At 44.2% G+C, this 7,263-nt stretch overlaps 1 long non-coding RNA gene across 1 annotated transcript; it reads left to right on the plus strand.

The window, feature by feature from the left end:
* Nucleotides 1-759: 759 nt before the first annotated feature.
* Nucleotides 760-6,469, plus strand: LOC133137885 (uncharacterized). Its single transcript, XR_009709639.1, has 3 exons — nucleotides 760-792; nucleotides 4,356-4,667; nucleotides 6,232-6,469. It is a non-coding gene; the product is annotated as an uncharacterized LOC133137885 (long non-coding RNA).
* The last annotated feature ends 794 nt before the right edge of the window (nucleotides 6,470-7,263 follow it).

Genomic DNA, 7,263 nt, shown 5'->3' on the forward strand with positions numbered 1-7,263 from the left:
TTGTACACAAGTTCAATAATTGCTTGTAACTGTATGCTTGTAGTTAATGTGATTATGTGCGGTGTATGTGACGGAACCGAGCGGGTTACGAAACACAAAAATTGTGGGTTTGGCCAAGGACGCAGAGGCAGTAGTAGTTTTGGACAAAGCTTTAATAAGAAGGCTTGCAACATACAAGCAATTCTGGTCCAAAAGATGAAAACGCAAAAACAAAATTAAGCTTAGCAAACAAAATACAGAAATAATAATAAAGAACTACAGGCAGTTCCAAAGCAACCTATTGCCGGTTCTGCTGTAGCCTCAGTCAGTGAGGACTACAGCTCTCAGAGAACCAAGTCATGCTTCACACGTGTGTCATGCTTCACACGTGTGTCATGCTTCACACGTGTGTCATGCTTCACACGTGTGTCTCCCTACACATCACCAGACCCTCCTCCCCTACAACAACCAGGGGGTAGATCTATATCAGGTGACCAGCACCATTATGAACACACAGGGGAACATTAAACAAACAATTACACAATGACAACAAATAACACTCTGAGACTAGACATATAAGTATTGCACCTGCCCACAACCATTACTATACAATATTCATATTACCACATTTACTGTATGAAAAGACATTCCTCAAAGTCGGCTTGATCAAGGCCTACTCTACCCGGAAAACCTCCCCATAATAAAACGTGACGTTGGTGCGGATCCAATCACGCACGGAACCAATAAACACAACTCTGTTTCTCATCGGCACCCTTTGACTGCCGACACAGGAGCCAAATGAGACAGCAGCTGGTAAACATTTTCCTATTCGGTTAACTTACGCATTGCGTGTACCTAAGCTAACAAAATAAATGTGCAACATGCATTGAAGTACTTTCATTGTTTTGTCGTTCTTTACAAAAGTTAAAATGTCCATGACGTTTGTGCAAACTCGCCGAATAAAGTGCAGATGTTGTTGCGGTAGCCGCATAGCTCTTGCCAGTAGCTTGTGCGTCTTCCCGCACAAGTCCATGCGTTTGTGTCATCAGTAAAGTGTATCGGGTCTTCACATCCATTGGAGCAATCACATAATTTGAGCATCACGTAATATCAGTATATATGTGAGAACCTTCATGTATGTAGCGGTCCTCTGGACCGTCACAGTGTATATCAGCAGAACTGTTAGGTTTCGTGTTTTTTGTATGCATTGTATTCTGTTTTTGTCGTTAGCGTTTCCGTATTTTGTTACCGCTGTGCACAGCGTAGTCTCCCTGTCACATTCGTTTTACCTGTTTCACTTCCTGATTGTCTCCCACACGTGATTGCCATTCCCTCTCACACCTGATTGCCATTCCCTCTCGTTACCCGTCTTATTTAAACCCCTCAGTTTGTATGGCTCGTCGCCAGATTGTCATGCGTTCATACCGTTTCCGATTGATATCTATTTTGACTAGTTTCGTCCCCGACCGCCGAGCTTAGCGTATTCCTTCGGTCTCATTCCGACCCATAGTTTTCCAACCTGTTCCTATTCATCGACTTTCGTTTCTGGATTGTGTTTTTGTTTAATTACAGTTGAGGCCAAAATTATTAGCCCCCCTTGTGAAATCAGACAAAACCTTTGATTTCTCCATGGAAATGACCATTAACAACAAGTGTTTATAGTTTGTTTCCAAAATATCAAAGACAAAATGCCCACTAAGTTTGATTAGAATATTTTATTGATGCACTTGTCGGGAGCGGGAAAAGCACCAGCTGACTCCTGCCCCCTCCACAGGTTCCTATTATTCTTATGCACAACCCACCCACCACAAGGAGCTCAGAACGAAGCAGGTAAAGGGCAAAAGCTTTTATTTATTTTTAAAAAACAGAGCACGCCACAAACTCGTACCAACCCCAGCCCCCTTCGACTTCCCCACTACTCCTACACCATCACTGCTGAACTCCCCAATGATTAGACAGCACTCCAGTGTCCCCCACCCCGGACCACTCTGCTGTACACTGCACGCTGGATCTGCTGCACTGTCCGCACTCAGCGTCCTCGCTGTTCCACCAATGGGGAGTGAGCTGGTGCTGGTCCGCCAATGCAGGAGACAGCCTAAACAAAAAGGAACCAAAAAAGAAAAAAACCCAAACACAATGAACTGAAAAATAACCAACAAGCTAAAATTCCGTTTGCGGAACCCAACATTCAACCCCCGGCGTCTCCCTCTCGCGTCTGCCCCTTAACTGCTTCTTTTAAGCCCGGCTTCATGAGACAAACAGGAAACAGCTGCTTCGCACCCCCAAACCCGGCAGCCGGCACGTCACACGCGTGGATCCATGTGCACAGAACCCCACTCTCTGGCAAATCCAGCCCAGCCGCCAGGCTCCTGACACACTGAGTTGAAACAAGAAAAGGCAAAAATGACACAGCCAAAATGATTAGCCCCCTGGCCATTAATTGTCAATAGTGTACCCTTTCTGGGCCACAACTGACAACAACCTCTTAGAGTAGTTCTTCACAAGGTTGGCACATGTCTATTGAGGGATTTTGGCCCATTCTTCCATTGCAATTTGTTCCAGCTGGTCCAAAATTGTATGGTTTCCGAGCATGGACATTCACTTTGAGCACCCGCCACAGATTCTCAATAAGATTGAGATCTGGGCTCTGTGCGGGCCACTCCAGGACCTTGGTTTTAGTGTCCTTTAAGACCTGTTGGACCAATTTTGAGGTATGCTTTGGATCATTGTCTTGTTGGAAGACCCAGCGAAGACCTAAGCCTAGATTAAGAGCAGATTTCTTCATATTATCCCTCAAAATGTCAATATAATTTTCTTTTTTCATGATGCCATGCACCCGAACAAGGCTCCCTGTGCTTGAGGCTGCAAAACAGCCCCACAGCATGATGCTCCCATCACCATGTTGAACTGTGTGTTCTTAGGGTTGAAGGCCTCGCCCTTTCTTTGCCACACATAAGCAACATCCATGTGCCCAAACAGTTCCAGTTTAGTCTCATCAGACCAAAGGACAGACTTCCAAAACTCATCTTTACCTTTCAAATGTTCACGGGCAAACCTCAGTCTGGCTCTGATGTGCCGCTCTTTGAGTAAAGGGGTTCTTCTGGGACGATGGCCCTGAAGTCCACCACAAGGAAGAGCCCTCACAACTGTGTTCCTAGAAACATTAACTCCAGAAGAGGCCAGGTCAGCAACAATCATCTTGGCAGATGTCTGGGGCTTCTTGTTGACATCTCTGACTATTTTCCTCTCCAGAGTTCTTGAAATCTTGCGCTTTCGACCACGCCCAGGTTTGTTTCTTACAGAATTTGTCACCTTGTACTTAGCAATGATGCAACGTACAGCTGTTCTAGACACTGTAAAACGCTTGGAAATGGCAGTATAGCCTTCCCCCTTATTATGAGCCTCCACTATCTTCTTTCTCAAGACTGATTTCCTTTGTCTTTGGCATGGTGAGTAAGAGTAGTCCCTCTCAATGTGTTCAAGTGCCCTGTTCTTTGGAGTCCCTTAAGTAAAGCTCAATGCTGATTGAATGCTCAGGTGTTGTTGGGAAGCTAATTGACTGCACAAGTGTCGTTTGAAAGCTAATTGGTTGATTGTATGTGTTTTGAAAGCAAAAATGCACATGAGGGCTAATATTTTTGACCACCCCATTTTTCACTATATTTGATATAAAGCAAGCCTAAAAATGTATTTTACATTCCAAAATGTACCAAAGTCAACTAAATAGCACTGGTGAATGTTTGATTATATCAGGTTTTAGCAATAATGCAAGCATTGGGCAGAATTTTAGGAAAATGTTCATAATTCCTGGGGGGCTAATAGTTTTGGCCTCAACTGTAGCCCGTTTGTTTTTGACCTATTGCCTGTGACTATGACTAATCTTCGAATTATCACCGACATATCGATTTGCTGGAAATCTGACCCATTGCCTGGACTATTGTACACAAACTGTGGATAGGGCGGCCTGTAGCGCAGTGGTTAAGGTAAATGACTGGAACACACAAGGTCACCGGTTCGATCCCTGGTGTAGCCACAATAAGATCCACACAGCCATTGGGCCCTTGAGCAAGGCCCTTAACCCTGCATTGCTCCAGGGGAGGATTGTCTCCTGCTTAGTCTAATCAACTGTACGTTGCTCTGGATAAGAGCATCTGCCAAATGCCAATAACAATAATAATAATAACTGCCGTATCCCTGCTATATCTGTTTGCTGGCTATTGATCCTCGCTTGTTAAACCTACCCTGAGAAAATAAAGACTTTGTGAACCAAAGAACTTTCTTTGTGATCTCACTATTAGATCCCCCGTTCTGAGTGCCTGATGAGAACAGAGTTTGTTTTCCAGTTTTAAATAAAACATTTTTCTGTTTCTTTCTAGTTTCCGGAGCTGAAGAGGATTTGTTTGTGCTTAAGGGAGACTCTGTTCATCTGGATGTGAAGAGACATGAAGAACTACAGTTTGACAGCATATTATGGAGATTTAATATCTCTTCTAAAATAGTGCAATACACTCAGAATATAAAATATATGAAAAAATATAAAAACAGTATTATGTCAGAATTTGATGAGACAAGCTTCTCTCTGCTACTGAAGAATGTGCAGCAGAATTACAGTGGGATCTACAGAGCAACGATAGTAGATGATGAAGGACAGGAGAAACATGTTGCTACCTACAGGCTCACAGTTCAAGGTAGAAATGTAACACTGTTACAGTTACTGGGATGTGTAAAATACACATAGGGGCAACATTACCAGGAGGTATGAGCAGTTTTCTGGCAGTGGGAGGGTTGCCGGTTCTATCTCGCCCTGGATGTGTCGAAGGGTCCCTGAACAAGAGACCTAACCCCCAATTGCTCCTGATGAGCTGGTTGGTGCCTTAGATGGCAGCCAATCACCGTTGGTGTGTGTACGAATGGGTAAATGGGAAGCATCAGTTGTACAGTGCTTTGGATAAAGGTGCTATGTAAATGCCAACTATATACAATCATAAGGGTGCAAAAATGATCATACCCTGTTGGGGAAAATTCCCTTTGAGTTAGGAGAGACTTCTTGCAAGCAACCTTTCCCGTTTAAAAGAACCCAGTTCTTTCACAGCAAGGAGAGTTTCAATAATACAAACTTTATTCACCATATAAAGCACTGAGAATGCCTCACACCAATGTGAGAAAACACACATGAATACATTACGGTGAAAGCCAATCATCTTCAGACAGTGTCTCTGTATTTTTCCCACGCGTTGTACTCCTAGGCCCACATCTGCTCCTTAAGTCATATAACATTTGCTTTGCAATGAACCCACTGCTACAGTATCTTCAAAGGTTATATTTATCATCCGTGGTTCCTCCTAGGCTGGTTAAGGAGGAACCAACCTTGGATGCGCTTCCTCCTCATTCCTTTCTAACAAGCACCTGAGAGCACCCAACGATGGGAGGGTGTTCTCCTGAAGCCGCGGCCGAGCACTCACCCCTCCCTTACATTTTTGCTGGTTATCTGTCACAAGCACAATATATTCTTTTTAAGCAGTTTTCTAACTATATGCATTGTACATATCTGGATACATATATGCGAGGTTACATTGTACTACATTATATTTTTCTCCCACAACCCTAATGCATTTAACGTGGCAATCTATGATTTTTCTATATGAACAAATACCATATTAGAGACATATTCTCACTGGCGTTTCTCTAGCAGTCACAATTGAGATCATTCACAGTGTTTAATTTCATTTCTATACATTAAAACTTTAAGTTTGTGGCGGGCGCCCTGTATGTAAATGTATGCAGGAAAACCATGGACACTAATGTTGCGAGGGCAGAGATGTGTAGTTTGCGTGGCACAAGCGTCCGGCAGTAACACAGGAGAGTTTAAGCGCCATAAACACAAGAGGAGGAGGAGTTTGAGAACCCTTGTCTGTGGTGAAGTGACTGAACCAAAGAAACCACACTGACAGTCAGGAGAGGGAAAGCTGTGTGAGAGAGAGCTGGAGGTTGCGAGGAACTAAAATGTAAAATAGACCAAAACTGAGGAAATCATAGATTAAAGCCACTTTAAATCAGTGTAATTCTGCAGATAAATGTTATTTCTGAGATTATCATGAGATTGTCATATTATGTGGTTTCTGAGATTATATGATAACAATATGAATATGTGGCATTTTTGTGATATTAAATGATATGATGTATGAGTTTATTATGACTATATCTTGTAGTGTGTCACATCTTTGGCCCAGTGGATTGGTTGTTGTTTTGCAGAGGCCCCGCCCATACCCCAGGTGGTAGTGGCGTTACTCTCCTCTGATGGAGGGGTCTGTAAGGTGTTGGTGAACTGCTCTGCTGAAGACACCTGGGCCAGCTACACCTGTGACCACGCCCACTGCACACAGGTAGAGAATACAACCTCGCTGACGGGACTCAACCTCATCGTCACGGCAACCAACAGGAACATCCACTGCAGCAGCAGTAACCGGGTCGCCACAAAGACGCAATCATATTCCACAAAGGACATCTGTAAGTCTGTCTGTGGATAATGTTACTGTGCTTATTCTCTGGCATTTCCTGTGTGTGTGTGTGCATGCGTGTGTGTGTATGTGTCTGTGTGTGTGTGCGTGCGTGCGTGCGTGCGTGCGTGCGTGCGTGCGTGCGTGCGTGCGTGTGTGTGTGTGTGTTTCAGTCTGTCCATGAGTGTGTGAAAGTGTCCCATGTATGTTTGAATGTGCTCGCACACACGTGTATATTTGTGTGTATGGGCATGTGTATGTGTGTAAGTGCATGTGTGTTTGTGTGTGACAGTAGTTGTCTCTGTGGGGTCCTGTGTAATGTTTATTTCCTGCAGGTTCAGTGCCTCCTGTAGCACCATCTCCTGGCCTCTCACCGTGTGCACTAAAGTCAGTGCTGTTCTCCACGGGTCTGGTTGCCATGGTTTCGGCTGTCATCGCAGTTAATGTCAGAGAGAGGTGCTGCAGGTCAGTCATGGTCACTGTGTTTATATTTCTCATCAGCAGTGAGCTTCAATCTGACACACTCTGTACCCTCTTTAAATACAGGTCCAAAAACACTCACACGCTTTCAATACAACACATTCTACCACACACTCACACACTACCACACAATCTACCACACACGCTACTACACACTCTACCACACACTCACACTCTACCACACACACTCAAACACTACCACACTCACACTCTACCACACACTCACACTCTCACACACACACTCACACTGCCACACTCACACTCTACCACACACTCACACACTCACACACTCTGTTGCACACTCACA

Source organism: Conger conger, chromosome 9, assembly GCF_963514075.1.
Source record: "Conger conger chromosome 9, fConCon1.1, whole genome shotgun sequence".
Taxonomy (NCBI): domain Eukaryota; kingdom Metazoa; phylum Chordata; class Actinopteri; order Anguilliformes; family Congridae; genus Conger; species Conger conger.